Source organism: Penaeus chinensis, chromosome 28 (assembly GCF_019202785.1).
Source record: "Penaeus chinensis breed Huanghai No. 1 chromosome 28, ASM1920278v2, whole genome shotgun sequence".
Classification (NCBI taxonomy): Eukaryota; Metazoa; Arthropoda; class Malacostraca; order Decapoda; family Penaeidae; genus Penaeus; species Penaeus chinensis.
The window spans coordinates 17,517,975-17,527,146 of NC_061846.1; the positions used below are offsets into that span (position 1 = coordinate 17,517,975).

General features: G+C 36.1%; 1 pseudogene; it reads left to right on the forward strand.

Moving 5' to 3' along the window:
* Positions 1-589: 589 nt before the first annotated feature.
* LOC125040197 lies at positions 590-1,803 on the forward strand (annotated as a pseudogene).
* Positions 1,804-9,172: the final 7,369 nt, after the last annotated feature.

Below are 9,172 nucleotides of genomic sequence, written 5' to 3' on the forward strand. Positions count from 1 at the left end.
AGATCATAGTAAGGAGAACCTTATAATGAGTTTGTATTGTGGACTTTTGATCATATGACATATACTACTACGTATAGATATTTTTGTATATTTTCTTCTTGTAGGATATGTGTATGTGTGGTAAAATAAACCTTAGGAAGTCCAAATTTGAAACAAAGATTTTCGTTTATTTCTTTGTATTTATTCGTAATTCCATGCGGAACTCTTGACAACCTACTGAACCTTAGAATTCCGCACACACACAAGTGTGTGTACTTCTATATATACATGCATGGATATATGTATGTACGCATACACATATGTATGTTTATATATATGTAAACATATACATTTATATGTATGTATTTCTGTATGTGCGTATTTATGTTTGTATCCTTATATACATACACACGCTTGTTGACACACATACACATATAAATTCAAGATAAACATGTACAGATATATACAAGCAGACACCAGCCCATTTACACATATATATTGTATAGATACAGAAACATTTATTCATATTCCACGTTAGGTTACCATTTCCTCCAAAGTTCCGTATTAGCAATGGTAATAACTTTAGCTCTTCTCGTCTCTTTCAGAATACCTCTATATCCATAAACGGCTACCACCATGTGTGACGACGAGGACGCGACCGCCCTAGTGGTTGACAATGGTTCCGGCATGGTCAAGGCCGGTTTCGCCGGAGACGACGCCCCGCGCGCCGTGTTCCCCTCCATCGTCGGCCGTGCTCGTCACCAAGGTGTGATGGTCGGCATGGGTCAGAAGGACGCCTACGTCGGTGATGAGGCCCAGAGCAAGCGTGGTATCCTCACCCTCAAGTACCCCATTGAGCATGGTATCATCACCAACTGGGATGACATGGAGAAAATCTGGTATCACACCTTCTACAATGAGCTCCGTGTTGCCCCTGAGGAGTGCCCCACTCTCCTCACTGAAGCTCCCCTCAACCCCAAGGCCAACCGTGAGAAGATGACTCAGATCATGTTTGAGTCCTTCAACGTCCTGCCACTTACATTACCATCCAGGCCGTGCTCTCCCTCTACGCTTCTGGTCGTACTACTGGTGAGGTTTGCGACTCTGGTGATGGTGTGACTCACTTTGTCCCCGTCTACGAAGGTTTCGCACTTCCTCATGCTATCCTTCGTCTTGACTTGGCTGGTCGTGACCTTACCCACTACCTGATGAAGATCATGACTGAACGTGGCTACTCTTTCACCACCACCGCTGAACGTGAAATCGTTCGTGACATCAAGGAGAAACTTTGCTACATCGCGCTTGATTTTGAGAGTGAGATGAACGTCGCTGCTGCTTCCTCCTCCTTGGACAAGTCATACGAGCTTCCCGACGGTCAGGTTATCACCATTGGTAACGAACGCTTCCGTTGCCCTGAGGCTCTGTTCCAGCCTTCATTCCTTGGTATGGAATCTGCTGGTATTCAGGAAACCGTCCACAGCTCCATCATGAGGTGCGATATTGACATCAGGAAGGACCTGTTCGCTAACATTGTTTTGTCTGGTGGTACCACCATGTACCCTGGTATTGCTGACCGCATGCAGAAGGAAATCACTGCCCTTGCTCCTTCCACCATCAAGATTAAGATCATTGCTCCTCCCGAGCGTAAATACTCCGTGTGGATCGGTGGTTCCATCCTGTCTTCCCTGTCCACCTTCCAGTCCATGTGGATCACCAAGGATGAATACGATGAGTCTGGTCCCGGCATCGTTCACCGCAAGTGCTTCTAAATGATGTATGAAGATCCACTCGGAAATGTCGAGCAAAAAAAAACTATATTTATTATATTCATTTTTATTATCCAGGAAATATAGTGCATAGCACACACACACAGACACATATTATACTCTCACTGAGCTCTGGATATTTTAATTAGAGTAAAATGGCAAAAAACGTTTTCACACACAACATACACACTGTTATCCGTCCTTCCCCCCACCACACACACATATACATATATATAAAAACATATGTATATAAAATATATATGTATATAATACTCAATATGATATATAGGTAGATGGTATAATATGTACAAATTAATGTATAAGATATATATATATATATATGTATATATACATATACATATATATGTATATGCATATATATAAATAAGTATACACACATATATTTACATATATTTATATATGCGTATACATATGTATATGTATATATACATATACATATATAATACATACATGCAAACACACATATATATGTATATATTACTTACATGTATAAAATTATATATATATATATATGATTATATATGTATGTATATAAATTATATATATATATATATATATATATATATATATATAAGTATAATGTTTATATATTCGATACATGTACTTACAGACAATGTTCATGTATGTATACAATATATATGTAAACATATACATACACACACATGTATGTATATATATGTGTGTGTATGTGTGTATGCATATATATTCATATATATATATATATATATGTATATATATATATATATATATATATATATATATGTATATATGTAAACACACCCACACAGACACACACCCACACACACACACACACACACACACATACACACACACACACACACACACACATATATATATATATATATATATGTGTGTATGTACATATATTTATATATATGTATATATGTAATCATATACATAGTAATGTATATGTATATAATATATATATATGTATATATATATATATATATATATATAACGCACATAAATAATGCACACACATACACACAATCATAAACACAGTATTTATACATATTATATTAGCTACAGTGATATTACCATTTTCATAATAATTGCTGAACAGTGAAAATAACAGTGGCATATTTTTGTTTTTGTATTATCACCAAATAAAAAAAAACTAGGGTTACTTATCACCTACTGGTTTAGTAAATTCAAAGTTATTTCATTAAAACATTTATTATATGTTCCATATTAAACCACGTTATGATTTAATTAGTACCAGTTTACGGCCTTAGTGACATGTGCTATTATATAAGTGGTATACCGAACATCAAACGTCATTTGAATCACTACTGACCCTCGCTCAGTTTGACTCCGGCTCTAGGAACTTTAGAATGGTTAATTTGTCCTAATACTTGATACGGTGTGTGTGACGTCTGCGAAACATTTGTGTGTGGGATATCGGTGAAACAGGTGTGTCTGTGATGTAGGTGAAACCGGTAGGTGTAGGACGTCTGTGAAACAGGTGTGTGTGGGACGTCTGTGAAACCGGAGTGTGTGATGTTGGTGAAACAGCTATGTGTGCCATCGGTGAAACTGATGTGTTTGAGATGGTGAAACAAGTGTGTGTTATGTCTGTAAAGCAGGTGTGTGACGTCTGTGAAACCAGGTGTGTGTGACTTCGGTGAAACAAGTTTGTGTATGACGTCGGTGAAACAGGTGTGTGGCGTCTGAGAAGGTGTTGCGCGTGACTTAGTAGCACACTGGTAATCATTACCCAGTTCCCAGATTATCAAGTGCTTCATACCCTTCAGTTCCACAATTAGTACTGATAACACTGCTGTGAGGCGTTGCATTGTCTTTTGACTTTCTTCATTTTGAGGGGCAGGGGTCGTGGAGTGTGCGTGATGGAGGTCTCGGGTTCTAAAACCTTCTACCTTCTCCTTACAACATCAATAAAGTGCTACATGGCACGAAAAATGCATGAACAGCTGAGTTCAACACCAGAATCATCATTTCTCTTCAATTTGTGGTCAGTAGACCCTATTTTTACAAAGAAGAGGCCAGGTGCATCTGTGGTAGATCCAGAATCTGAGGGCTTGCATAGCTTGTGGTGCTCCATCATGAGTTTAACTGCATGTTCTGTGACTTGAGTGTATAATTTAGAACATCATGAACTCGATAGTCAACGAATGCACATGTCTGCTTGTAGGCTCGCTTATCACTAAAGATGGAATTATGAAGCATAATTTCACATATGCATTCAGAGATCGATGCGGTTTATGTTAAGAAGTGTTTTAAGTGTTCCGTTTTCTTCTTCAATATGGTTATTGGTATCATTTCCAAATGTGAACTTAATACATCGCATGAATATGGTCCACATATATTTACAGTTTACCCAATTTGTACATGTATATTAAATCATATTTTTGTGTAATTGTCTTCCTCCATGTTTGCCTTGGCTGAGGTCAGCAGGTCACTATCCATGCACGTCGAGTCGAGAACCTGATTAATAGTACAGTACTGTGGCAGGAGCCGACTGTTTACAATATACGCCCCCATCTCACTAATTCCTCTTCACTACCTTAATGTAACTATGGATGTTGAATGGATGTTTGAGTGAAAACAAAGCTCCTGAAATCTCTCCCTCCATGCTTTCCCTTCTTACCTTCTCACAACCTCCCTACCTACTCCCCTTTCAATACTCTCTAAATACTGCCAGTTATAAACACAGCTCCTGATCTCCCTCCCAATCCCCCTTCACTACTCTCAGAACAGTGTCCGTACGGTGATAGTAATGTCGCCAAAAATATCACCGTGCTGTGACAATAACGTCGTATGTAATATCACTATGTGGTGGTAGTAGGCACATATATACTAGGTCCCCTGTAAGTAAAAAAATATCAAGAAATATCAAGAATAGAAAAAAATATAGCCAAATCAGGGAAAATGCGATTTGAATCAAAACAGAAACAATATTCCTTTAGCGAATATGGGGAAAAGTTGAATTTTATATATTTTTATTAGTGCAGACATGTATATATGCAGTATTATTGGAAGAGAAACCCCACACCTATAAAACCGTATCTGAGCTTACCAAGAAGTAAAACACATCGTTTTTCTTATATAACAAATTCTTCGCAAATTGATAACGGCAATAAAGAAGGTGTACAATTCAAGAAAAACAGCAACCTTTCGCTCCAGGGTCGCGACACAATGACAAAAAGTCGTTGAAAGCGACGGGAAATCAAATGAGCCCATTAGATTTGCGCTGGAACGTGACGTGCCTATAGACAGTGACGTCCAACCAATAAAACCAATGACATATGAAACATCACGTGACAGTAGAAGCTGGGCCTAGGAGAAGGCGGTTGAAATTCAAATCAATTCCATCATAGTTTGTGTGTCGGGTATGATGGTAACTATTTCGATTTCATTGCAAAATGTTATCGAAGTAACGACGCAAGTTTATCAGACCTGTGAAATCACGGTGTACTGCCTGTGGAATTAATGTGCCTGAACTGTAAGATACCGTGTCAGTTCAGAAAAGACAGACACAAATCCATCAACAGTTCTTCGTCGAGGCCGCGAAACAGAACACTTGGTTGTCCGATAAGGAACGGCGGAGAGCGATCACGATTCCTGTTAATGTTTAAGGTAAGGTGTGGGTAAAGCTGTTACTGGGTCTGGGCTCTCCTACAGGAACATACGAGATAAAAAAAATTGTAGACCAGGCGGGGGGGATGGGGGCTTGAGGAAGCGAGTGGATATATTGTAATCTTCCGTGTTTTCCCGATATGTCTCGTAATTCCCCGCCCCCCCCCCCAAAAAAAAAAAAAAAAAAAAAAAAATCCCTGATATGTATCATGCCCTTCCCAGCTATCGGGACCGATATTGTAGCTGTGCTTCCTTTGCGAAGGAAGTGAGTGCTAGAATCGTTCGAAACACTATATAAACTATTGGAAAAATTATTTAATTCATCAGAAAATCGGTGTTGGAGTCTCCTTCAAAATTACCATATATGCTGTAAGTTTATATCTATTTATGTATATGTGTGTGTATTCTAGAATATATATATATATATATATATATATATATATATATATATTAACATGGACCTCACCATGTTTGTTTACATGGGCACTGCTACCGTATATATATATATATATATATATATATATATATATATATATGGACTTTAAAACCTTTAAAACTTGGACAGCGCACATTTGCGAATCGGTAAAAAGCCAGGAAGATGTCACGAAAAGGCGCACATACATCTCTGCTTTAAATCCTGTCCAGTCTCATGGTTGTAGCACATTAAAGTAAACATACCATTGCCTATGGATGAAAGTCTAAACTAACAAAATATTTAAACGCATTTTTGGTCTGAGATTCTCTATAGATGCGCACAGTCAGTGAAAAAATCGTTACCCTTTGCACCAACTAATATGAAAATCGACGTAGTGTTGTGGAACTGGAAAGCAAGCTAGTTAGCACCTTAAAGTAATATGATAATATCGAGTGGAGACACACGCTGAGTAATAATAATAATGATAACAATAACAACAATAACAACAACAACAATGATAATAATAATAATAATAATAATAATAATAATAATAATGATAATAATAATAAAAACACGGAAAGGTAAAGGTATATATATATATATATATATATATATATATATATATATATATATATATATTAACATGGACCTCACCATGTTTGTTTACATGGGCACTGCTACCGTATATATATATATATATATATATATATATATATATATATATATATGGACTTTAAAACCTTTAAAACTTGGACAGCGCACATTTGCGAATCGGTAAAAAGCCAGGAAGATGTCACGAAAAGGCGCACATACATTTCTGCTTTAAATCCTGTCCAGTCTCATGGTTGTAGCACATTAAAGTAAACATACCATTGCCTATGGATGAAAGTCTAAACTAACAAAATATTTAATAAACGCATTTTTGGTCTGAGATTCTCTTTAGATGCGCACAGTCAGTGAAAAAATCGTTACCCTTTGCACCAACTAATATGAAAATCGACGTAGTGTTGTGGAACTGCAAAGCAAGCTAGTTAGCACCTTAAAGTAATATGATAATATCGAGTGGAGACACACGCTGAGTAATAATAATAATGATAACAATAACAACAATAACAACAACAACAATGATAATAATAATAATAATAATAATAATAATAATAATGATAATAATAATAAAAACACGGAAAGGTAAAGAGCAGCGCAATTAACAACCAAGCGATGGCGTTGATAGAGGTTACATTTTCGTTCATTTCGCGGTTGTTTAGAGTTAAGGAAACGATTGATATAGGTTATAATTGAAGAAAACAATGTTGTATAAATACTATCTAATAGTTTATTTCTATAAATAGATATACATATTTACACCCTATTTTGAACATGGGCAAAAATAAGGACTGTATAAGTGTAAATCTTTCCTAGTCTCCATTTTCTATGATTCTATGCTTATCCTTCCTAGGAAATGAGAGGCGAGTCGAATTCAGTTTTCAGTCATATTGTTTATGTACAGGAACATTTCGAAATATATATATTTTTTACACAATGCCTATCTCAGAATTATGTCGTTTTTACACATGGAAAAGTTGAAATCTGGTACTCACAATTTCGATCGGATGTCGCTGCATGATAAACTTCCAATGTTATTTTTCATGTTTATTTCTGTGCAATCCTCTCCGAGGATAATGAAGTTCAACTGGCAGCAGAAATTTCTTTATAATATATATTTGTTCTATAATACGTTTAGTGTGTTGATTAAAAGAAATAATAATACAGGTTTATAATTATAATAACTTTTCTTCCCTCACCCTGTCGCTAAAACAGCCTCCAAACATAGTCGCCATTTTTTGCCTTCATTGCAGCGCAGCCGTTCCCATGCATGCAATGCATTATCTATGGCACCAAATAGACTGCGGGGACTTTCCCTGGGCATATGTCTGACCAAACATGGAAACACTAACCATGGGAAGGTTGACAAGATACCCCGCCTCAACACAATCAGAACTGCTCAGCTCCTCAATGACACAAGTAAAGGGAACAATAGTTACCTTATATATAAAGAGTAACTATATAAACACACGTTTCCCCATTGGAATTACACACACAGTTGTCATCACTTATCTAAGGTTTTCTTATGCCTTGTCAATATAACTTCCATGAATATTAATGTTGTCTTGAATCCACAGCAATGTAGGCAGTTGCTATCGATATTATATGCTAGAAATTTATTTTCCCGAAGACTTAAATTCCATTTTTAGATTTGGTAGCCGAGCAATGAGCAATGATGAAAAGGTCTTTTAGTGATAGAATTAAACCATTTGTTTGTATCAGTCACTGTTTCTACATTACCCCCCCTTTCAATTTCATCCGCCAGAGCAAAACATCAAACAAAATTCTCTCGCCAAGATAAATTTTCAAATATTAATCTATAAAGATATAAGCAAGAAACAAGGAAATTTAATGATGATTAAGGTCTATATCGAAAAAAAATACAGTGTCCTAACCAATCTATATAATCAGTGGACACTAAACATTTAATTAATCTAAGAAATATCAAAGTACTTGATATCACCACACCATCTTGATGAAAATCCTAGTTAGCAAAAATCGAGCAAAGCCAAGCCAGCTTTGCCTTCATGTATTACAAATATCAAATATTTTTTGTTGGTTTCTTTTCCGATCGTTTCATTTTTATTCCGATCGTTTCATATACTGCAAAAAAATTACCATAAAAGTGACAGGGGGCAGAGCTAATAACGTCATTGTGTTCAGGCTATGAAGATGGTCTATGAGATATATGCACGTAATCATTTGTATAATCTAACGAATCCCATTATAATTACCAGAAGTAAAACAAAAAAAATCGTACTTTTAGTTATGATAAACAGCTATCAGAATACTCTAGGGAAAAGGTCAATCTCAGTTTTGGGATTCAATAAGCTAAAAGGAAGTGTGTTTAACGAGACCCGATAATTTCGATATTCCATGATTTGGATCACTTATCCAGATCTAGGAAATACTATTTATAGTTAAACAATTAATGGCCAAGGGAAGATATGAAATGTTATCCTTTAATGTTCAAGGCCCAATTGCAAACAGTTGTCGAAAAGGCTACATTGATTATATTCCGAAGAGATATGGTGCAAGTGGATAATGCATTCTTTTACTAAAAAAGAGGTGTGCAGCACAAATAATTTCGCAAGAGACTGGCATACACTATCAACTCCCTTATTACAGATGAATATACATTTTAATACACACACACAATATATATATATAGGCCTACATATATGTATATTTATACATATCTTTATTTATTCGTATCAAAATACCCACATTTGCATATATTTGTGTTTTCGTATGGATATTAAGGTAGCAG